The sequence below is a fragment of the Jaculus jaculus genome, chromosome 1, assembly GCF_020740685.1.
Source record: "Jaculus jaculus isolate mJacJac1 chromosome 1, mJacJac1.mat.Y.cur, whole genome shotgun sequence".
NCBI lineage: Eukaryota > Metazoa > Chordata > Mammalia > Rodentia > Dipodidae > Jaculus > Jaculus jaculus.
In genome coordinates, this window is record NC_059102.1 from 40,335,644 (window position 1) to 40,360,701 (window position 25,058).

The following is a 25,058-nucleotide window of genomic DNA, read 5'->3' on the forward strand; positions in this document are numbered from 1 at the left end:
CTGAACCTCAGTGTTTACGTTTAAGAGCCAAGTGTGAGGAGTAACTATTAGGACCACGACAGTCTCCCAGAACAGGGTGCTCCATTGCCGCCAGTACTCCCCTCTTGGCCTTGATTCTCTCTTCTGATACTCTCAGGATACCTCCCAAGCCAACCTACTTGTCGTCCTGTTTTCCTCATTTACAGTGCTCTGATCCTGCCTTGAAACTCAGGGCTAATGACCACAACTACATTAGCTTAGCTAACTAGGCATAGAAAAGAACTCTCTCCACTTGGTTAAAGATTACTTAGCATAAAATGTAGGTGGGAAAAGCCTCTCATAATTCATGGTAAAATAGCAGGCTTTTCCATTACAGTCAGAAATAGACAGGCAGCTTTCACTGTGGTGGAAATCTCATGTAAGGGAGGGAAAGATACAAGGCAGGAATGGAAGAGCCTGGTTCTCCCCATTCTCACTGCTGATGGTTCCTCTTCTGATCTAGATGTTTTTTGTTTTGTTTGTTTTGAGGCAGAGTTTCATTCTAGTCCAGGCTGACCTGGAACTCATGCTATACCCCCAAACTGGCCTTGAACTCACAGTAATCCTCCTACTTCAGCCCCCTGAATGCTCATATTAAAGGTGTGCACCACCACATCTTGTCTAATCTAGATTTTTACCTCTTTCTTCATTTGTGCGTGGTGTGTAGCTATGTGTACAGGAATATTTATATGCATGTTTGGTATACATGTGCATATATAGAGGCCAGAGGTTAACATTAGGATTCTTCCTCATTTGCCCTCCATCTTATTTTTATTTATTCATTCATTTTTGGTTTTTTAAGGTTGGGTCTGGCTATTGCCCAGGCTAACCTGGAATTCACTATGTAGTCTCAGGGTAGCCTTGAACTCACAGTGATTCTCCAATCTCTGCCTCCCAAGGGCTGGGATTACAGGCGTGCACTGCCATGCCCAGCTTCTATCTTATTTTTGAGGCAGGGTCTTTCAATAAACCCAAAGCTCACTGATTGGGCTAGATTAACTAGATACCAGCCCTAAAGATCCCATTTTCACATTCACAGGGTGTGTGCCACCATTATCGGGTACTGGGGATCTGAATTCAGGCCCTTGCAGGGCAAATGCCTTACCAACTGAGCCATCTCCCCACCCCAGATGTTTGTCTCTTAGTTTATCATGAAAAGCAGATGGAAGATGGCCCTAGCATAAGATGCCTGTATGTAAGAGAGCTAGCACTTACTGGTGGCACTGTTGCCATGTGGGTCATTTCCTTTCAGCTATCCGAAGCCAAAGGAGAAGGCGGAACAGGCCACAACATGTATTGCCTACTAGACTTTCCATGCTCTGAAGAAGGATGGAGGGAGTGGGAAAGAGTTGCAATAAACAAGACATACTTAATTGAGTAAAAGGACAAGAAAATGAGAAAAGGAGAGTGGATATGTGCTTGATGCATGGTGGAGCAGTAAGAAGTGGGATACGAGGAGAGTCCTAAGGTGTGGGGGAAGATGAGGACCTGGGAAGATCTAGCAGCCCGGAAGTCACTAGGAAGGAGCTTTACCATGACTGGAGGAGTGTGAAGGTGTCCGAGCTGGAATTGCAGTCCTAGGATTTGCCTGGGAACAAACAGCTTGCGGGAGAATAGAGAGCCAAAAGGTCAGAAGTAAAACTCAAGAAGGTTATGGGTGATTCAAGATATGTCAGACACTCTGCTAAGGGGTTTTCAGTGCCTTAACCTCTATCATGGCTTTAATGTGGGTGCTTTTCTTTTTTCCCATTATACAGATCAAGTATCTGAAATTTAGGTAAATAAGTATTTTGAACAAGCTCAGGTATCCAGTGGTATGTGGAGCTGGGATTCAGACCCAAGTGTGCTGACTGTGGAATTCTGGCTGGTAACCAGCCGTCTTCTAGACACTTAATCTGGCTCTCCCCAGTTTATCCTCCGAGACCGGATACATTTAGGGTGGTGTGCTATGCCTTGTATGAGTCAGTAAAAGGAATTCTGTCAGACTACTAAGCTTGTGATGTCCCTGGGCTTAAAATTCATATCAAGTGAGGAATCTTTGGAAGAGCTAGGTTTGGAGGCACTTGCATCAGAGCAAGGTAGCACCATGGATATCAGAGGGGATGAAAGAAGCAACTGTCTGAAGAGTCATTCCAGAGAGACTGGTTGGTGCAAATGATAGGGGAGGCCTTACAAACATGGCAAGAGTGGCTTTTTTTTTTTTTTCTGCAGAAGCTCTTCATGACTGAAGGCATAGAGCCACACTCTGTCATTCATTTATTCCTGCTTATAAATTTTTACAAAGAGTCTACCATATGTTATCTCTAATCTAGGGGCTGGGGCACAAAACAAATAAACATCTCACTATGCTCCTGGAGACTTCATTTTCATGGGAGAAATGAGCAACAGATAAGTATAGAGACAAATCATCCCATTAGTTACTTGTAAGCCATAATAAGTAGCATCAAAGAGATGGACAAGAGCTCAAGACAAGAAATAAGGGAAGGACCTAGAGTGGACCACGTTGGTTGGAGTTCTCTAAGGTTCTCATGGATTCCTAGGGTGGCTCCAGTGTGCCAGTCTCCAGTTTTTGTGTGTTTGTAGTTCTAAGCACGTACATCTTTGCTCCAAGGACAGCCCTGAGCTACTGGAGACATCTGCCTGTCTGCACAGAAAGTTCTTCCCAAAGTCTGCTTAGCCAAGCAATGCTAGTCCAATAAAATCATGAGAACCCAGCCTTGTCTTTATGAGGAACGGGGTTCTGCATGCAATTTACAACTTCCAGCCCCTCAGAGGAATTCAACCCAAGCTGGGACTGTGCCAGAACTCCAGGCTTCCAGACCTTTGCCTGGTGTGGTATCTTCTCTATACCACCTCCTCCCACGCCTGTACCCATACCTCTAGGGACACTTTCTAAGTAAAACAGTGATTCTGGAATCCTTGTGTCAGGGTTTGTTTTTGGGAACCTAGCCTAGAACAGGGAGTACAGAGGACAATAGGACATGATCTGATTTACATTTGTAAAATGTGTCCCCAGGGAAGAATATCCTGTAGTTGTGATAGAGGCTAGTGGCTTAGGTGAGTGATGAAGGAGGCATCTCTAGGAAAAGGACAGTGGTGGTGGCAGAAAGAGGAACTCGAGGTCTGTTCTGAAGGTAGATAGTACAAGCTTTGCTGAGAAATGACTGAAAGAAAGAGAGGAATTCAGGATATTTCCTGGATTAAATGAGGATGTTTAGAGATATTATGGGTAGAAATCTCCCTATTGGGTAAGTAGAACTTCAAAGGTCATATATCCATTTGAAAATAGTTCTGTAAATCCAGACTTACATATGAACAAAAGATAAGAGCTACAGAAGGTTGCATATAAGAACACACTCAAACACACCTAAGTTAGCAGATAGGTGCAGAAAAAAAAAAATATATATATATATATATATTGAAGCTGGCTAGATGCCTTCAGAGTTATCTGATGGGGTGTTTCCATTTTCTGCTCTCACAGCTCCCCACCCACTTGAATTCAGGTCATGCTTGGCATTGTGCAATGCACAGAGCCTTTAGGTGAAAAGTGCTTGTATAAGAATCACGTTGACCTTGTCTTGGCCAATCTTACGCTCTGGATGACTGGTCACCTTGCTTTTTGAAAGAACATTTATTATCTCAATCATCATTATTGATAGCATTTAGTAATGCTAAGTACTTTGCATATAGAATTTCATTTAACCTTTTCAACAACGTTTGGAAGTGGCAACCTTGTCTTCCTGTCTTTGGGCTGAAGCTATCATGGCCAAGCCAGTCCTCCAAAGTCACATAGCTAGAGCATGGTTCAGTTGAGGCTTGAACCAGAGGTCCCATACAGATTCCAAGTCCTCAATGGGCACTATAGACTGAAAAATAGTGGTGTCCAGTAAGCCCCATAGCCTCCTCTGTACTACCCCAGTCTCTGGAACCCCAGGGCAGCAGCGCCAGCTTTCTCATCCTCTAGCTTCTCTCAGCAGACATGACCACTACCCTCCGTTCCAACCAAAGCTGGGTATCCCAGTTCCTGTGGCACCGTTGTCACTGCTGCATCAAGTAGGCCTCCCTCTTACTACCTGGATCTCTTTCTTTTTCCTAGGGTGCAGCATAGCTCCAACAGCTCAAGAATTTCTTTTATTTTATTTTATTTTATTTGAGAGCGACAGACACACAGAGAAAGACAGATAGAGGGAGAGAGAGAGAATGGGCGCGCCAGGGCTTCCAGCCTCTGCAAACGAACTCCAGACGCGTGCGCCCCCTTGTGCATTTGGCTAACAAGAATTTCTTTAGAGACAGCCCAGAATAACTTGTTTCAGATCCATTCACCCATGTCCATCAAGTACCTGCTCTGTGCTAGACTGTTTGGCAGTGGCGTGGAAAGTGGTCAACCACCCTCTTGGCTGTAGGGAACCCACAGGAAAGGCACTTGTCCAGGCGATATAGATTTAGAAGTCTGCTCCCAATGCCTTTATATTCCCAACTATTTGGAGACTTCAAGGTCCTTACATACATTAAGAAGAGACCTTCAGGACCCCTCCCCCCAAAAAATTTCTGTGTTGCAGTAAGGAATGTTAAGGCACTAATTTATTCTACACCAAGAAACATTCTCTAAAAACAATCCTTAAACAAAAAGGAATGGAACTACACAATTTTGCACAATGATGTAAAGGGAGGAAAAGAAAATATAGTATTTTGCACACTATCATCCTATTTAAATGAAAAAATTAATTGTTTTAATGATTAATAGTGATTATTTCAACATAATGAATTTTCTGATTTTGGTTTTCATTGTAATTGGCTTTCTGCTTTTAAAAATATTTTATTTACTTATTTATTTATTATTAGAGAGAGGGAGAAAGAGGGAGAGAATAGGTACGCCAAGGCCTCTAGCCCCTATAAACGAACTCCAGATGCCTGTGCCAACATGTGTATATGGCTTAGATGGGTTCTGGGGAATCAAACCTGGGTCCTTGAGCTTTACAGGCAAGTGCCTTAACTGCTAAGCCATCTCTCCAATCCAGCTTCCAACTTTTGATTTAAAAATCATTTATTTAGATTCATACCCAAAAAGGCTGACCACTGTGTGATTCTAAGTATATGGCACCATGGAGAGGCCAAAACTGTGGAACCAAGTGGTTGCCAGGTGTTTAGGTGGGGGGAGGCATGAAGGCATGACAGACAGACAAAGCACTAGGGATTTTTGTGAAACTATTTTGAGTGATTCTGTAATGGTGCATGCGAGCCAATTAAGTTTGATCAGAGCTGAGAGACTGTGTAAAATAAGGCATGAACTGTAATGAAATGCAGGACTTGGAAGGCACCAATGCTATAAACCATGTATTCTAATTAATAATAATGTATCAACATTGGTTCATCAAATATAATAGGTACACCATATGAACACAAGATGCTAGTAAGAGGAACTTCAACACGAAGGAACTCTTGCACTTCTGGTCAAGTTTGCTATAAACCTGAAACGTCTCTAAAAACATAACAACATGTTCTATAATATATAATATTTCAAATATGAAATATATAGATGCTATAATGACGACACATTTGTTTGCGATATACCTTTAATGGCTTAAGACAATTTGCTATTTTTGTTTTGTTTTAGTCTTTCCTGTCTTCTTTCATTTATTCTTTCTTTCTTTCTTTCTTTCTTTCTTTCTTTCTTTCTTTCTTTCTTTCTTCTTTACCTCCCTTCTTCCATTTTTAAAAAATAGGATCATGCCATGTAGCCTAGGCTGGTCTCAAACTTGCAGTGATCTTCCTACTTCAACTTCCCAACTGCTGGGATTAGAGGCATGCACCAACATGCTTGGGTACACTTTAGATAAATTTTGTGTGTGTGTTTGTAAATGGGTGAGCTCATGTGTGGGAGAGCAGGTGTGTGCATGTCACAGCACATGTGTGGAGGCCAGAAAACAACTCAGGTAGCAGTCCTCATCTTCCACCTTGCATGAGGCAGGGTCTTTTATGCTCACTGCTGTGTTGGCCAGGTTGTCTGGCCTTTATCTTCTGGGGGATTCTCCTGTCTCTGCCTCCCATCTCTCGGTAGGTGCCCTGCGATTACAGACACTTACACTATGTGTCTGGCTATACAAGGCTTCTGAGGACCTGAATTCAGGTACTCATGCATGGCAGCAGCACTTTATCCACTAAGCTGTCTCTCCAGCCCCAAGTTTAGGCAATTAAAAAAATTTGAAAAAGAGAGACAGAGTGAGAACTGGTGTGCCAGTGCTTTAGCCACTGAAATCAAACTCTAAATGCTTGTCCACCTATCAGGCATGTGCAACCTTGTGCTTGCTTCAGCACTGTGCATCTGGCTTATGTGGGATCTGGAGAGTCTAACATTGGTCCTTAGGCTTCACAGGCAAGTGCCTTCACCACTAAGCCATCTGTCTAGCACACGTTTAGGTAATTTTTTAAAAGATAATAAATTACAGAATCAACAAAGCCCCTTTATATCTATCACAAATTTCAACCTCTCTTCTCCATTTCCAGAGGATTCTTTTTGCATGGTTTTTATCCTTTATACATCTGTTGGCATAAGCAACATATTATTGTTTTAGGTAAAATGGCATTGAATTATTTACTCTGAAAAGTACCCCTTTATTAAGCTTATATTGGCAATTATTTGTGTTGTACATGACACTCTATTCATTGTAACTGCTATACAGTCTTCTGTTGTGTGATCAGACTACAAGTTTTAATATTAAGTGGAACAAACAGGTACAGATCATTGCTGACAGTTTGCTGCAAAACATGCACACACAGTGAAATACTGCCACCATCTGTGCTGGTTTGAATGAAATGTCCCCCATAGTTTCATGTGTTTTGAATGCTTGGTACCCGCTAATAGCAATCTGAGAAAGTTGTGGGGACTTTGGGAGGTGGGACCTTACTGAGAGAGGTGTGTTGCTGGTGGTAGGCTTTGGAGTATTCGAGCTCAGCTCCAAGTCCGCACTTGGACTACTTCCTTTCTGCTGACATGGACACGGGACCTAGGCTGCTTGCTCAGGCCTGTTGTGCTTTCTTCCTGCCATGATGAAACTTCCTCTCAAAACTGTAAGCTGCTTATTCAAACTCTCATTCTCTCAAAACACCTCGCTAGAAGCAGGTGTTTTGAAAGAATGCAAGAATAACTGCTACACAATCAGTGTACAAAGTTCAAGTTATTTTTGGACTGTGGGATGATGAATAATTTTCCCTGCTTTTCAAACCTGTACAATGAATAAGCATCGAATGTATAGTTTTTAAATATGTCAACAAACATATGTAATATGACCGAAGTAGGATTTTGAGCAGAGCAGTCTCTGAGATTGTCACTCCCCTGCCTGCCCACATTGTTGAGGTCCGCAATAATCCATTTAAAAAAAAGCAACCCACACTGTTTCTCTGCATAGCCATCTGGTAGGGGCAACTGATGGTCCTATAGTTCCCTATCCTGAGAGCCTCATCTCTTTGGTCTCCACAGCACATTGGATGAGTTTTTGATGCCTGATACCCACAACAAAATTGGCTATAATTATGCTTGCAGTGATATTATGGGACTGGATATAAATATTCTTACAACACGTGAACAGGGTTTATTTCTGTCCACAGTTTACCATCTGGTTGCAGTGCACCCTTTCCTAGCTGAGAGAAAGGAGGCGCCCTCCAAGCCAGAGGTGGAATGGGAGTTGAATCAGAGCTTTAAATCAACCAACTTCTGAAAACAATCACCTGGGCCTCCGTGGTGCTCACAGGGCTGCATCAGGAAAGAGGAAAGAGGCAAAAGGCTACCTGGGTGTATTTGCACCTGTTGCTGGGCAGGCAGGCAGAGAGAACTCCATTTCTGTCCCTGTCCTGGGCTGCTACAGGCTGGCACAGTCCTTCTCAAGTGCCAGTGGATTTCAAACACCCTCTTTCCTTGGGTGTCACCTCCCTCCCCGACTCAAGTCCTGTGTTCCCTCCTGTTTGCTGGCAAGTTCATCGTGCCGACCTCAGAATTAAGTGCTTTCGCATGCCCTAACTGGGACTTCATGTTTCTCTTGATGGCAAGACCATGATCCCAGTCATCGAGGGGTCGTCTCTGGTCACCTTCTGCACTCAGAAGAAGGCGAGTCCTGCCATGACTTCCTATATGAGCACAGTGCCCAGATCTGCGCAGTTCCTGGCTCTAGGGATTAACAACTGAATGTTGACTGAATGAATGTGCTAAATAAATGAAATGTCTCGACCTTGCCATTATTTATGGTCACCTCCCTGGTCCCAGCCCTGATTACTTCACACCTGGACTATTGCAGTTACCTCTCAACTGGATGTTCTGCCTCTGATCTTTCTGGGCACTAGTTCCTGCTGTTGTAGCCACCAGACAGGTTGTCCTGGCATGCCACCCTCATCACACCCCCATTTAAACACCCCTGCTGGATTCTTCAGTGGCCACAACACAAAAACTCACAGTTGGGAGATTAGCTTTCAAGGCCATCATACTCTTATCTCCAACTACATCTCTAGCCTGAGACTAGCCAATTTACATTCCTAAATTCTTTTTGGTTGTTTGAAATTGTGCTTTGTTTTGAGACCATGTCTCTATATGTAGCCCAGGCTGGCCCCAGACTCACAACAATCCTTTTGCCTCAACCTTCTGAGTGCTAGGATTCTAGGTAGGAGTGAGCATGCCCAGCTATTTCTTTTTTTTTTAATATTTTTTTTGTTCATTTTATTTATTTATTTATTTATTTATTTATTTATTTATTTATTTATTTATTTATTTATTTGAGAGCAACAGACACAGAGAGAAAGACAGATAGAGGGAGAGAGAGAGAATGGGCGCGCCAGGGCTTCCAGCCTCTGCAAACGAACTCCAGACGCGTGCGCCCCCTTGTGCATCTGGCTAACGTGGGGCCTGGGGAACCGAGCCTCGAACCAGGGTCCTTAGGCTTCACAGGCAAGCGCTTAACCGCTAAGCCATCTCTCCAGCCCATGCCCAGCTATTTGTAACCCCTTGCTCTACTCTAACACGTCTCGCACTTGACCAGCTCCATGGCCTATGCCCAGTCATCCCCTCAATCTGGGTGACTCTTTCCGTTTCTAGCTGTTCTCCAAACGTTACTGTCTTTCTGGACCCAGCTCACCCCCTTTCTCTTACATGAGGTTTCCTTGGATCCTTGTGACCCTGAATTCTTCTGTGCTGTGACTGGATAATCAGTCATGTTCTGCATTGCACTATCTTGTTTTGTTGTACCTATTGCTTAGTTAGCCCTTGTGGGTTTTCCCCCTCCTTTTCTGTGCTTGGCTGAACCCCTAACTAGAGACTGCCCTGCCTTAAAAAGACTTCTGCTTGAGTGCGTTTGTGCCTCATCCCTAGCCTTCTGCATCTCCATTCCCTACCATGACATGTGACCCCAGCCAGCCAATCCCTTGTCACTTTGGTTATTTCAGGGATGACTCATTATGGTTCATGACCCCAGCTAGTCCAACTGCAAGCCTCTCCCAGTGTTTGTCTTACTGAAGCTATTGGGGAGCAGCTTTTCACTAGGTGCTAAGACATGGAGGGGTGTGACTCGGGGACTACCAGGTTCCCCTTTCAGGTGGAGTGAAAGTGGTCTGGTCTGCAGGAGGAGAAGATGCAGCCAATACCCAGAGAAAAGCAGAGATGAGAAAAGGGCTCTGATGACAACTCTTGGGTCCCTGGGCTAAATTGTGCCTAGATCCAGGTCTACCCTTGACATTTAAATTGCTAAGTCAACATATTTTACGTATTTCACTTGACCAGCTTGAATTAAATTTTTGTTGCTTTAACTGGCACAGGCCAATACACCTTGCTGAATGAAATGAATGTGCTTCTTTTGTCACTTAAATAATGTGCCTTTTTATATTGCATGCATTTTTATTTTAAAGTTTGAGGATAAATAAATATGCTATCATTTTATATCATTTTAGATTTTTTTGAAAAGGCAAATAGTTTAAAGGCAAAAATGCATATCACCTGCATACTCACCATCCTATGCTACCACTCTGTACTTGCTTTTCTCTTCTTTATACCTTTTTTTAAAAAATAATGTCATTGACTAAATTTTCAGTTTTATATTCTGCTTTTTTCTACAATTGTTATAAGTAGGTTGCCATTCCCTGTTTTATAATGAGTCTTCTACTTGCTTATTTTTTCTTTTAAAATGTTCCCTTTTTAGTTTGAAGAAAGAACTAAAGTTGTATTTGTGTGTGTATGAGAGAGAGATAGACAGACACATAGAGAGAGGTAGTTTCAGACAAAAAAGACACTGGAAAAGCAAAGAAACCAAGAATATAGGAGGGGGAGAGACAGACAGAGGAGAGATGACATTTGCTTACTTTCTTATATTCCATATTTTATCCTATCTGGTTCCCAGAGACATGGAAGGCACCTTTGTCCTTGAAGTTCTAGGACAGCTTTTTCCAAAGCGGTGGTGAGAGGGGCTGCTGTGGGTTCATGTGCCTGTGAGAGGAAGAGACACTTCTGCAGGCTGCAATTCAAGATGACCAATTCGCAATCCTAGCAAAATCAATCTATTGGAAAGTAATGAGGCACAAATACTTTATGCACTTTGAGGCTGATCTGCCAAATGAGATAAACAGGGTTCAATCAGCAGGGGAAATCAATGATGCAAACATGCATTTTAATCTAGCCTCATTTCCCCCTGGGATGCCCACGACATCACATTCTATTGTTTTGACGCTTCTGTGGCAATTCTCCTCTAAGCCTCTGCAGGCCAGGCCAGGATTTCTCACCCCCAGAGCATCCATGTGCCAGAGGCTACCAAAAGCCAAGGTTAGGTGTTAAGACTAAGAGGCCTGGGCAGCCAATATGTATAAGAAATGAAGACTTTGTGTTTTGTAATCCAACACAAACTTCTGCTTTCAGCCAAGTGATGTGGGTGGCAAAGAACTTGAGTTCATCTACCCAGGAGAACAAATCACAAGAGTAGCTTTATATTTATAAAACAAGGTACAGGGCAGTGATTTTTAAATTCTATAATATTGTATGGTACAAAATTTGTATCCCTTTAAATATACCATCAAAAATTTGGAAGCCAGGCTTGGTGGCACATGCCTTTAATCCCAGCACTTGGGAGGGAGAGGCCGGAGGATCGCTGTGAGTTTGAAGCCTCCTTGAAACTGCATAGTGAATTCTAGGTTAGCCTGGGCTAGAGTGAGACCCTACCTCCAAAACCCAAACTAACTAAATAAATAAATAAGTAAAATTGGAAACTATTATAAGCAAAGTAAAAAAAAATTCAATCTATTAAATTGTATTTAAACTTGCCAAATTTCTATCCACACAGAATAATTTTAACAATAGGACTATGTAATACATACTATTCTATAATTTGCCTAAAATTATATCAGCATAGCCTTTTTTTTTTTTTTTTTTTTGGTGTTTTGAGGTAGGGTCTCACTTTAGCTCAGGCTGATCTGGAATTCACTATGTAGTCTCAGGGTAGCCTCGAACTCACAGTGATCCTCCTACCTCTGCCTCCCAAGTGCTGGGATTAAAGGCATGCACCACTATACCCAGCAAATAGCCTATTATTTTAAAAAAATTATTTGGGTGTGTGTGGGTGTGTGTAAACATATGCACATGGGCACACCAGGGTCTCTTGCCACTGTGATCAAATGCTAGAATGTCATATATGACTTTTCAGCTTTATTTGGGCACTAGAGAAATGAATCCTGACCAACAGGCTTTGCAAGCAAGCACCTACAACTGTTGAGCCATCCACCCTAGTCACCAGAATAGCCTGTTTTAAACAGATCTTTTCAAGCAAGTGCCTTTAGCTATCTCTCTATTTCCTTAAATAGGTCTTTTCCACTGTCATGGTATTATGGGGGGCACAAGTTTCCACCAATGCTATGTGTGTTTGCAAACCTACTAGGTTTTTTTGGAGGACTGACTGGAATGAATAGTTGGGCTCAGGGAAGCAGGGAAGGATTAGGAAACACCAAGTCTTATCTGAGATATTGTGTCCTCCAGAAACTGGGGCCCAGCAAGGATCTGAATGCAATGGGCCTGGCCAGTCAGCTATCTCCAAGTCAATCTGTAGCAATATGCAAGTACCCAAATTCCCCCTTGAGGGCAACAGGATAAACCCAAAGGTGATCAGAAAACTGAAGGTAAAGATTGAAAACCTGAAGCCTACACTAACCAAGAACACTCAGAATGAGACTACCTCTGGGGCCTGGAAAAGCTATGGATAATCTGAAATAGTTGACACTTTTCTTGAGTATCACTCAATTCATGCCAGTTTAGTGTAGGAGGGATGGAAAATAAGTATATTGTTGTTGAATAAAAGAATTATGGTTTTATTTCTTTATAGTCAGTCTTAATACTGTTGCCCCTAGGAAGACTTTCCTAGTAAGCATGTTTCTACTAACTTTGCCTTCCCCCAGCCTAGATAATATTCTTCATGGTGACTTATACAACTCAACAATAAAAACAGTCCAATTTAATAAGGCAAAACATTTGAACACTTATTTCTTTAGGTATATACAGAAGGGCAATAAGGGTATGAAGAATGCTCAATATCACTTGGTATTAGGGAAATGGAAATGAAATAGCCACTGGGATTGCTTTGAATAAGAGTGATGGGCAATAACAAATGTGATGGTTTGAATCAGATGTCCCCTATGAACTCATGTGTTTTCAATGCATGGTCCCTAGCTGGTGGCATTTTGGGGGGTGGAGTCTTTCTAGAGGAGGTGTGTTGTTGAGTGGGTGTTGCAGTCAGGTTCACATTGCTGGTAGAAATCACCCAACCAAGAGCAGCTTGTGGGAAAGCAAAAGAGGTTTATTTTGGCTTACAGGCTTGAGGGGAAGCTCCATGATGGCAGGGAAAATGATAGCATGAGCAGAGAGTGGATATTACCCCCTGGCCAACATAAGGTGGACAGCAGGAAAGGAACAGTGCCAAACACTAGCAAGGAGAAACTGGCCATAATACCCATAAGCCCACCCCCAACAATATGCTGCCTCCTGGACGTGTTAATCCCCAAATCTCCATCAGCTGGGAACCTAGCATTCAGAACACCTAAGTTTATGGGGGACACCTGAATCAAACCACCACATTCCACCCCTGGCCCCCATAAACTGATAACCATCCACAATGTAAAATGCAATGCATTCAGTTCAACTTTAAAAGTCCCCATAGTTTTTAATCAATACTAATGATAACCCAAGGTCTTTTAACTGAACTATAATACCAAAAAATAACCTCAAAAACCCCATAATGGCACTGAATAAACATACACATGGCAAAAGATGGCATTGGGCACAGCAAAGAAATACTCAAGCAATACATGATTTAAACAGGTCAAACACCAAACTCTGTAGCTCCAAGTCCAGCAACTCTAGCCGGTGACAAGTCTCCAAGTCTGATAATTCTAACCCGCAACAAGTCTCTGGAGTTTAAATTCTGCTCCTCCATCTAAGCTACTCACAGTCCTGGAAAACTTCACTGGGGCTGACAGCTTTCCTTAGCAGCTGTCTCATGATCCCGGCATCTTCACTGGGTCTCCACTGCAATCCATGGTTCATCCTCGTGGCTCCATGGGGTCTCCATGCAGGCATCTAGTAGAACTGTTTCACACTGCCCATGGCCATTTCCAAAACACAAGACTGTGTTGCAAACTCAATGACCCTCTCTTTCCTGCATTTCTTATACCCCACAATACCAGGAAGGGTGCCAATTTGTTAATCCAGAGGGGAATAAAGCAGACTTTGAAGAACAGGACACTTCTTGAGTACTCAGGTCCCTTCAAAAGAGTGTACATTTTTCCTGTTGCCCCAGTGCAGGTCAGCTGGCCCAATCTCAAAGGTTGTAGTCTCTGATATAATTATAGCTTAACAGCAGCCATTTCTGCCTAAACATTTCTTTCTGTGCCATACCCCTCTGCTCACACATCAGTCTGTTTCTATGCAAAGCAACCCTGTACAAGTTCTCAGGACACAGATATAACAGCAAGCTTCTCACACAAACTGCTAGCCCAGTCCAAGAAAAGCTCTCTCACACCCTCATAAGTCAAATCTCACAGTTCTTACTGCATTCAGTTCTTTCAACTTTGACCAGAATAGTCCATCAAGCTGTATTTACATCACTGAAAGGTTTCTCTTAGGCCAAGGGTTCAATTCTTTCCATATTCCTCTTGAAAATCAACTCCAAAAGGCCAAAGCCACAGTCAGGTATCTAGCAGCAGCCCACTCTTGGTACCACTTTACTGCTGCAATCAGGTTTGCATTTGCTGGTAGAAATCACCCAACCAAGAGCAGCTTGTGGGAAAACCAAAGAGGTTTATTTTGGCTTACAGGCTTGAGGGGAAGCTCCTGATGTCAGGGAAAATGATAGCATGAGCAGAGAGTGGACATCACCCCCTGACCAACATAAGGTGGACTATAGCAATAGAAGAGTATGCCAAACACTATCAAGGGGGAGCTGGTTATAACATCCATAAGCCCACCTCCCACAACACACTGCTTCCTGGAGGTATTAATTTCCAAATCTCCATCAAACGCCTTAGTTTATGGGGAACACCTGAATCAAACCACTGCAATGGGCTTTGGGGTGTTAAGTTTCAGCTTCTTCCTTGCTTTCTTTGACCTGCTGTGGCAAGAAGTAATGGCCTGCCTCTGCTGTACCACCCTTTCCCTGCCATCACGTAGCTTCTCCTTGAGACTGTAAACCATAAAATCTCTTTCCTCTCATCAGCTCGTTTTGGTCAGGTATTTTGTCCCAGCAACTTGAAGGTGACTACAACAGGTATTGGTGAGGATGTGGAGAAATTGCAATCTTCACATGTTGCTTGTGTGAGTGTCAAGAGGTGCAGCTGCTTTGGAAACAATCTGTCAGTCCATTAAAAGATAAAACACAGAGATAGCACATGACCCTGCAGTTCTGCTCATATGCCCAAGAGAATTGAAAACATATGTTCATACAAAATCTTGCACATTGAGGTTCAGAGTAGCATTGTTCATTATAGTCAAATTGTGGAAACTATGCCAATGTCTGTCAACTGGTGAATGGGTAAAAACTTATAATATACCCACATAATGGAATATTATCCAGCCATAAAAAGCAATGAAGTGCTAATAGAGTCTATAAAGATGAACCTTGTAAAGGAAAGGAGTCAGACACAAAGGCCACCTGTTGCATGACTGCATTTATTTGAAATATCCTGCACAGGCAAATCTATGGAGACAAAGAACAGCAGAGATTGCCAGGGGCTGGGAGGAGAGGGGCATGAGAAGCTAACAGGAATCAGGCTTCTTTTTGCAGTGATGACAGGGTTCTCGAATTAGATAGTCGTGATGGTTTTGCTAAAACCGTTGGATTACTGACTACTGTACCTTCCACTGTCCTGTCAACGAATCTATTTGTCTTCCCCACCAGATTGAGCATTGTAAGGGTAGGGCTCTATTCTTACTTTTCTGGTTTTCCAGCTCTGAGGAGAGAATTTGGAAAGAAAGTAAACATATAATTGTCAATTGGATGACTTGAGCTTTCTCCTCTCACTCTCTCTGGCCTACTTGTGTGGCTGTGTTCCCAGAGTCCATGAACTGTGGTTGCTAGAAGCTTTAGTCTAGGCAAAGTGTCCTCTGGAACCAGAGTGGGCCTCATTGACCCAGCATCCTTGCAGCAGCCTTGTCTAGGGTCATGCTGAGCCAAGCAAGAGAGCTGCCTCTGACCTTACCAGGGTCCTTGCTTCTCTCCCATGGGAGGCCTCATCTTCTTCCCTGGGGGCAGTCCATGGAAACTTGCATTCTAGTTCTGCTCTATTTCTGCAAGGTCAAACCAAGGAGACTTTGGTCCTCTTGGCCCAAGAGAGAGATGGGCATCTCCATTCAATTCTCTGTTACATACAGTTGCCCTCAGTCTCTAGGTCAGATGCCAGGATTCTTTTTTCCATATTGCTTCCTTCTTCTAGACAATCAAATGAAAATGTTGGCTATGCAAACTTAGCTTCAGTTGCCAATTTAAAGAAGGCTCCAGACACCCCTGGAAACAGGTGACATTCCCAGATCTCCTCTCATAGACAGCCTGTGTGCCTGGACGAAGTACTGGGTTCAGACAGTTGGGGAAGCAGGTGGTAAGATTGTTAAGGGGCATGGCCAAGTAAGCAGAAACTAAACCAATGGCTAAACTGCTGTTCCAGGCAGTGAGCTGAAGCAACCAGAAGATTTGGCTTTGCTGAATGGGTACAGGGCAAGCAAGTTTGGGACAAGATGGACCTGCTGAAGCAATGACAGATGGTGAAACCTGACAAGTACCTCATCCATCTTCCTTTTGTCAGTCCCTTCAGCGGCATTCCTTTTTTAAGTGCATAATTACCCAGGGCCCCTGTGTGACTCAATTTGGTTGTCTGAAATGAGTTCCTTTAGTGAAATCTTCCAATCACCTCTGACAAACTTCCAACAGCTTCTAGAATGTCAGTTACTTTCTTTACACAAGTGTCAATATTTTAAAAACCTTGTTAAGATAACTTTTGCTTCAGAAGGCTCGTTGCCCCATTTCTGAAGTTACTGTATTTTTCTCCAAGTCCACCCACTATGCATGACCTCTCTGGCTCTTGGCATTCTTTGCCCTCTCTCTCTTTCCCCATGTCAACCCCTTTTTCTTTCTTCTCCCTCCTTTCAAATTTCCTTCACAGACTCATGTGTTTGAATACTTATCCCCCAGTTTGTGGTCCTGTTCTGGAAGGTTGTTGAACTTAAGGAGGTAGAGCCTGACTGAAAGAAATGTGTCACTGAGGGCAGGCTTTAAGTTGTCACAGCCCAGCCCTGCTTGCTGTGCTTCGTCTCTACTTCCTCTCTGCTGATGTGATGATGTGACACTGGCTTCCTGCCCCTGCCATACCTTCCTCATCATGACAGACTCTGCTCTCTGGAACTGTAAAGTATATTAAACCATTTTCCTTCCATAAGTTGCTTCAGGTCTGTTTTTGTTGTCATTGTTTTTGTTTTTGTTTTTGTTTTTTAGGTAAGCCCAATAATCTGGGCTTTTTTGTTTTGAGAGAGAGAGAATGAGAGAGAGAAATTGGCATGCCAGGGCCTCCAGCTATTGTAATCAAACTCCAGATGTATGTGCCACTTTGCACGTATGTGTGACCTTGTGCATGCGTCACCTTGTACATCTGCTTATATGGGATCTGGGGAGTAGAACATGGGTCCTTAGGCTTCACAGGCAAGCACCTTAACTGCTAAGCCATCTCTCCAGCCTGAGGTCTGGTATTTTGTTCAGCAATGAGAAAGTAACTGATATACCTTCTATTCATTTTTCCTAGCTCCCTCCCCATCTTTCTCCAGCCTCATTCAGAATGCCTCTTTTAGAGTTTAAGCTGTATGTACCAACCCTAAACGTGGTTTACTCAAGTAAACACTTCATTAACTAAATTACTCTAGAGTAGCCAGTCTTTTAAAGTAAGCTTGGCATTATCTCACCAATGAATCCCCTGTCCTGATTAGAAAAAATAGATTTCCCAATGACTGCCTTCCACCTGCTACCTTCTCTTGTTCCTTTTCAAACATTTAACCAAGGGTAAACTCTTCCACAGACAGTAGAAGTTAATAGCAGGGCATTCCATACTTTTAATTTCTCCCAAAGGTCCATTCAGATCACCATTTTAACTGTGTTTGACTATTTTGTGGCATAAAATAACCTCCAAGGCAAACCCTGCACACTTGGTCAAATACAGGAAAAAAAAAAATTGTGTGCATGTTGTTAACTAAGCACCAACACAAAGCTCATTGTAGCAAAAGTTTGCAGATGGTAAACAGAACCCCAGTAACCATAATCTTAGGGCTACTGGTTTATGTTCCTCCTGAGCACAGTGATCCCCATTGCCCATCTCATTTTCTACCTGACTTCCTAGATGTGTGCTGAGCAGCCTCTCCCATCTCACTGGAAGGTGTCCTGATCAACCTCCCCCATCTCACTTAGATATGTCCAGACAAACTGCCACCCATCTCACCAAACTTTGCTTGGGCAGTGTTTGGTGGCTCTGATTTTCAAAGAATGTGAAATTCTAGATCTGACATTCCATAGTCTTCAAATCTGTCCTTTTTATTTTTTCTTTTTGTGGTGCTGGGGGTGGAACCCAGGGCCTCATTAGACATGGCGCTACTTACCCAGTCCTTTTTATCAGTTCTGCACTCTTGGGCATGAGTATGTTGATTTGCTTCTTTACCCCATCTGTAATCAGTAAGAAATAAGAGAATGCTAATTTTTAAAGAATTTTTTAAAAATTTGTTTGAGAGAAAGAGGCAAAGAGAGACTGGGGAGAAGAGAGAGAGTGGGGGGAAGGAGAGAGAGAGAGAGAGAGAGAGAGAGAGAGAGAGAGAGAGAGAGGGAGAGAGAATATGCATATCATGGCCTCTAGCCAATGCAAACAAATTCCAGACCCATGCACCACCTTGTGCATCTGGTTTTATGTGGGTACTGGGGAATCAAACCCCAGTCCTTAGGCTTTGCAGGCAAGCACCCTAACTGCTGAGCATTCTCTCCAGTACCTTTTTCTTTTAAAGCTGGGATCACTATGTAACCCAGGGTGGTCTTGATCATGCAACTCTTCTAAGAGTCTTAGTTTCCCAAGTGCTGAAGTGATAGGCATATTCCACAAAGCCCACCGAGAGTTAATTTTTTAGGGAAGTTCTGCTTTTATCATCACTTTTTTCTTTTTCTTTTTCTTTCTTTTTTTTGTTAAGGTAAGGCCTCACTCTAGTCTGCTGTCCTAGAATTCCCTCTGTAGTCCCAGAGACTGGCATAGAACTCCCAGCAATCCTCCTACCTTGGCTTACTGAGTGCTGGGATTAAAGGTGTGCGCCACCACACCCAGCTTCTTTCCATTACTTTCTACCACCACCTCTGGGTCAGTGAGTTAACCTATGTGGCCTTAGAGATGGAAGAAAGGCTGGTAACCTAGTTGTCCTATTCAAAATCCTCCTTGATCCTCTCATGATCTCCTGCATTTATAGTGTGCTCGAGGGATGCTTCCTATAGCTTGTTTATGATTCTGGTTTGTGGGCATGACTCTTCTGCTTCATATTTTTATTTTTCTGTGGTAGTGGAAAGACTGCTGGGAATAATCTGATGCACATGAAGAGAAAATGAGGAGTTACTAATAAGATTAAATTAAACTTGAGCACTTTTTTAGCAGCATGTGAAGAACAGCACTAAGCACTGTTTGAGATGAGCAGACGCCAGCTGAGACCTCACAGTATTTACAGTCTGGTGCAGAGAGGGAAAGAGGAATAATACCACACAGAAATATATAGGAGTTCACACCAAACATGGCAAATTCGATGAGAAAGGAAGAGACAAGCACTGTATGGATGAAAAGCAGGGACTTTGCATTTTTCTGGCGAACCATTAAGGAGACTGGGCCGCATAAGAGAAGAGGTTGAGATGAAGTGTGGAGAGCCCTAAGCTTTTCTCTGGGCTTTGTCATGGAAATATTCAGAAGGTCTCAGTCTCTCTCACTCTCTCCTCCCTGTGCTACGGATGGAAGCCAGGACCTTGTACACACTAGGCAAGTACTCTGTTATTGAGCTACATCTGTAGCCCCAGGGCTTAGTTCAAAATAAAAAATTCTGTGCCCCTGTACAAAAGTAAAGAATTCCAAGAGTGATGAGCAGAACCTTAAAGCAAGTATGGGACACTTCTCATCTTCTCATTACAGGTTGTTTGGCCAAGGTGTGGGCCCTGCCTCACATGAACTTGCTTTGGCATCTGCTTCTTCGGAACATGTCTTGGAGAACCAGGGAGCCAGGTCTGGCTCTGAGCACCACATCCACAGCAACTAGTGGCAGGCTTGCTGCCCTGATGAATCAGTGAGAATGGCTGGAGACAGGAATGAATTGGTATAATTATGTCTAATGATTTCTTGGGTTGTTTTTAGTATTGAACTATTATTAGACAATATTTTTTGGCTTGTTTTTTTAAAAAAATTTTTTTGTTTCTTTTTATTTATTTATTTAAGAGTGACAGAGAGAGAAGGAGGCAGAGAGAGAGAGAGAGAGAGAGAGAGAGAGAGAGAGAGAGAGATTGAGGGAGAGAATGGGCACGCCAAGGCCTCCAGCCACTGCAAACGAACTCCAGATGCGTGTAACCCCTTGTGCATCTGGCTAACGTGGGTCCTGGGGAATCAAGCCTGAAACCGGGGTCCTTAGGCTTCACAGGCAAGCGCTTAACCGCTAAGCCATCTCTCCAGCCCTGGCTTGTTTTTCTGAGACATGCTCTCATTATGTGCCCACACTGGCTCTGAACTCATGATCTTCTTGCCTTTACCCTCAAGTGCCAGTATTACAGGTGTGAGCCACCATGTGGGCTTAGAATATAGTTTTTGAACACTTTGTGTAGGAGACATTTGAGGGGTCTTGATGAAGGATAGTGCAGTCTTTTTTCCTCCTCTGCTTTTCCCTTCTTACTTCCCTCCTGTCTTTCCAGGACTTTTCCATCTGCCTTATGCCCTTAAATGGCCCTGTTACCCTTTACAGTGAGAAATGCAGCCATTGCATAGACTGAGACTCATTTGCAGTTCTTTGAGCTAATGTCCCACTTGTGGGGATAGTTTTGACTATACATTAAGTTTCCCTGGATAAAATCTGTTTCTTTTAAAATTATTTTGGAGCTGGAGAGATGACTTAGCAGTTAATGCACTTGCCTGCAAAGCCCAAGGACCCAGGTTTGATTCCCTGGTACCCACGTAAGCCAGATGGACAAGGTGGTGCATGTGTCTGGAGTTTGTTTGCAGTGGCTGGAGGCCCTGATGTGCTCATTCTCTCTCTCTCTCTAGCTGCCTTTCTCTCTCTCTCAAAGTAGATATATAACTAACAGATTTAAAAAATAAAATTATTTTACGTCCACTGAACAATGTGACAGAAGCTTATGAAGGAAAAAATATCAGAATAGAGATGAGAAAAAAGTACTCATAATTCCACAGGAGAAATTCTAATGTGGCTTTATACATCAGTTTCCAATCTACTTTTCCATTCAATAATATATAATAATCATCTTTGTGTGTTAATATGTCAAAAGCTGGACCTGGGCTGGAGAAATGGCTTAGCAGTGAAGGTGCTTGCCTGTGAAGCCTAAGGACCCAAGTTTGATTCTCTAGGACTCCCATAAGTCAGACACACAAGGTGGTGCATGCATCTTGAGCTGTTTGCAGTGGCTGGAAGCCTTGTTGTGCCCATTCTCTCTATCTGCCTCTTTCTCTCTAATAAATAAATAAAATACATATTAAAAAAACTGGGCATGATTGTACATACATACATGTAGTTCTTGCTTTTTGGAAGGATGAGTGAATGTGCATGAGAGCCAATGGTGTGTGTGTGTGCCACAGCATGTGTGGAAGTCAGAGAATAACCTTACCTTTTACCTCATTTGAAGCAGGGTCTCTTATTGTTCACTGCTGTTTGCCAAGCTAGCTGGCCCTTGAACTTGCAGTGATCCTCTGGTTTCTGCCTCTCTTCTAGGCTGTTGGTGTGCTGAGACTACAGATGAGTCTTCCAGCGTCCAGGAGTATCTGGTCTCCGGGATTCCAAACTCAGGTAGTCATGCTTGTGCAGCAAGGACTTTATCCAATGAACCATCTCCCCAACCCTTAGACTAAGTTTAAGTCAAATACGTTTCTTCATTTTTTGTGGTTGTATACCATCCTATTAGATGGTTGTGTTGTTATTTTCTTTAAAACTTCACATTGGGGCTGGAGAGATGGCTTTGTGGTTAAGTGCTTGCCTGTGAAGCCCAAGGACCCCGGTTCGAGACTCGATTCCCCAGGACCCACGTTAGCCAGATGCAGAAAGGGTTGCATGCGTCTGGAGTTCATTTGCAGTGGTTGGAGGCCCTGGCATGCCCATTCTCCCTCTCGCTCTTTCTCTGCCTCTTTCACTCTCGATCTTTCTCATATAAATAAATAAACAAAAAATAATAAAACAAAAAAACCCTTCACATTGAACAGTTATTTTTTTTTCTAGATCTTGTTGCCTGAGTTTACTAGGTAGACAACAGATTTCATTTCTCTGCCCCGCCTTCTTTTTCTGCCTCTTTGGATAACCTCATGGTGATGAGAATATCTGCCTGAGCTTGTTGGTGTGTGCTAATGCACTAGAGCTCTTAGTACAAGCCCAGCACAGTGTGCAGCAGACTACACTTGCAAATAAATATCCTCATCTTTATTTCTTTGCAGATCAGAGAGCTGTTTGCCCAGACTGTGGTATAAGTAACCAGTAAAGCCTGGGGTGTGTTCTTTGCGAAGCTCATAAGACAGGATGAGGTCTGGGGTGAGGGAGAGACCTACCTTGGGAGAACCCTGGATTAGTGGGTTCCTGTTTTTTTTTTTTTTTTTTTTTTTGTTGTTGTTCTTTGTTTTTTGGTTATAGACTGAGCTCCCAGACAGCTAGGAATCTTTAAAAAATATTTTAACACAGTTGAGGACAGCAGGTGCTCAGAAAGACTTGTCAGTATTCCTTGACATCTAAGAATCTTTACAGATGGATTTCGCATCAGCCTGTGCTGGGAACATGCTTGAGCTGAAGATTCTTGCCAAGGGCAGCTGAAAAGAATTAGTTGTGGGGCTGGAGAGGTGGCTTAGTGGTTAAGGTGCTTGCTTGCAAAGCCAAATAACCCAGGTTCGATCCCCCAGTGCCCACATAAAGCCAGATGCACAAGGTGGCATATATGTCTGTGGAGTTAATTTGCAGTGGCTGGAGGCCCTGGCATGCCCATTTTCTCTCTATTTGCCTCTTTCTCCCTCAAATAAATTAAAAAAAAATATTTTTTTAAAAAAATGAGTTATGCTCAGACTGAGGGATGACTGTCCTACCTAGGGATGTTGGAAACCAGGCTTTGAGAAAGCAAGTTCCACACCAGCTGGTTCTGTGATGTTGGGCAATTTCCTCTCTCTGGTCCACCACAGGGTTCCATTTGCTATGATTCTGAGGGTACAGGAGAGGATTGGGAGGCTGGCAAGCCCAGCCTGCACAAACTCATACAGTACCCTTTCCTCCAGAACCCCGTTGAGTATGAGTGGTTGCATGAATAAATTCTCAGAGCCAGCCAGGCATGGTGGTGCAAGTTTATAATGCTGGTACTCCAGAGGCCGAGGCAGGAAGTTGGAATGTTCCAGGTCAGCCATAGGGAGATCTTATGGTTACGCCATTAAAAGCGATTGCTTGCAAAGCTTGCCTACAAAGGGTCAACCTTCAGCACCTCTATAATGTCCGAAACAAAGTGGTCCATGTATCTGTAATTCCAGTGACAATGAGAGGCAGAGCCAGGAGTTCCAAAATTCAGTGGCCAGTTGTATACTGACGATCATTTATTTGCAGCGGTAAGAAACCCCGCATCCAAGAAGGTGGAAGAGCATAGATAGATAACTTGAGGTTGTCCTCTGATCTCCACACATGCGTGCCCGTACTTACACGCAAATAATAAAATCAGATAACAAGAAAAGGAAAAAATATATGGGAAGATGTAGGAAGCACTAAGCACCTGTCTGGCTGGTACGGAGTATATAATAATGTTCGCAGTGCACAAGTGCAGAGAGCCCAGTGGCCAGACTCGGATGTCAAAGCTCTACCGATGATAACCGTGCGAATCTTCACTATTCCACAAAAGTGGAAGTACTATACCATTTTACAGATGAGCAAACGGAAATAAATTCAATAATTTGTCTGGTTGTTAGTTTATGTCCAAGGCTCCTTTTAAGCTCGCTGTGGGCGACCCATTAGAAGACACTCTCCCCCTACCCCCACGCCAAGGACCCAAGCGAGGCTGGCAGGGAAGGCCCCGGGCCCCGCCCAGGACCGAAAGGGTTACTAGGTGCGGGCGGGCGCGCGCCTTGGCAGCGGAGATCCGTCCGCGAGCCGGCGCGGGGCTCACAAAGCGGCGGGGAGGGGCGGGGCAGCGGGCGGGGCGGGGCAGCGGGCGCTCTCCGGCCTCCCATTGGCGCACACGCCCCTTCCTGTCACGGTCGGGGTGACCCCGCCCCCCGGGCGCTGCCGGAGTGGACGGTTCCAGAGGTATGCTAATGAGGAGGCTGGTCGCCGCAGCCCATTGGCCGGCGGCGGAGTGTCGGTGAAGTCAGCTCGGAGTCTCAGAAAAACAGAGCCGGGCTGACTGCAGCGTGTAGTGCGAGTGGAGCAGGACGCGCGCGGGCCCGCCCGGAGACCCGCGAGGTAAGCTCATGCCGCCCGCCCGCCGGCCCTCCCGCCCTCCCGGCCGCATCCGCCCGGGCGCTCGCCGGCCGCCGAGCCGGGGGTGTGCTGCCAGCCGGGGACCCCGCGGGCGGCGCCTTTGTTCGGCGCTCGGAGGAGGTGCTTTTAAAGGGCCAGCTGTTGGAGGGATCTGGGGGACCCCTCTCCCCAGAGCATCCCCGGCTCTGTGGTCACGGGGACAGCCGTGGTCGCCCGCGGCCGAGTCATGTCTCCTGTCTCCTCTGTGGCTCTCTAGCCCTTCAAGGAAAGTTCCTAGGATGCGGGGACCCGGGGGATTCCAGGTTTCTTTATTCCTTTTCCCCCCTTTTTTGGCGGGGGGTAAGTGCGATCATGGCCTCTGCCAGGAGGGAACGTCCGCCCGCCCGCCTCAGGCTGGCTGCGGCGTGGGTGGATGGAGGGGACGAGAGGGAGGCCGGGTGGGTTTGTGCTGTGAAGTGAAAACTACTGAGGGGATCCTTTGCAGCAGCGGGGGTGTGGGGGGTGGGTGGGCAGCAGGAGGGAGCGAGCGAGCGGCTGGATGCATGGAGGCATCGCAGGTGTGTTCATTCATTGGCATCCTTCGAGGGAGAAGGGCGCGAGGGATGCAAGGACGACGCGTCTGGCCGGGACCCGACTGGACCGGCGTTGGGGTGGGTGTGTGTCCCTGGAGACGGTGCCTGCGCATCTCGCCAAGGCCCCCTTCATCCTCCGGAGTAGCCGACAGCATCTCGCTAGGCAGCCCATCACCAAGAGGGACTGAAGCAACTCCTTTCTGCTATTTCCCAGCCATCCCCCTTCCTCCCTCACTGCTTTCCTATGTGGCTTCCTTGAT

The 25,058-nt window shown here is 44.4% G+C and overlaps 1 protein-coding gene across 30 annotated transcripts in view; it reads left to right on the forward strand.

The window, feature by feature from the left end:
* Nucleotides 1–24,094: 24,094 nt before the first annotated feature.
* Nucleotides 24,095–25,058, forward strand: part of Sorbs1 (sorbin and SH3 domain containing 1) — a 259,137-nt gene continuing 258,173 nt past the window's right edge. For 26 of the 30 annotated variants that reach the window (XM_045134864.1, XM_045134873.1, XM_045134902.1 and 23 more), the window contains exon 1: nt 24,095–24,208. The gene's annotated coding sequence lies outside the window, so the exon portion shown is untranslated. The remainder of the gene's footprint in view (nt 24,209–25,058) is intronic. The other 4 variants (XM_045134814.1, XM_045134850.1, XM_004669926.2 and 1 more) reach the window with 3 other exon arrangements.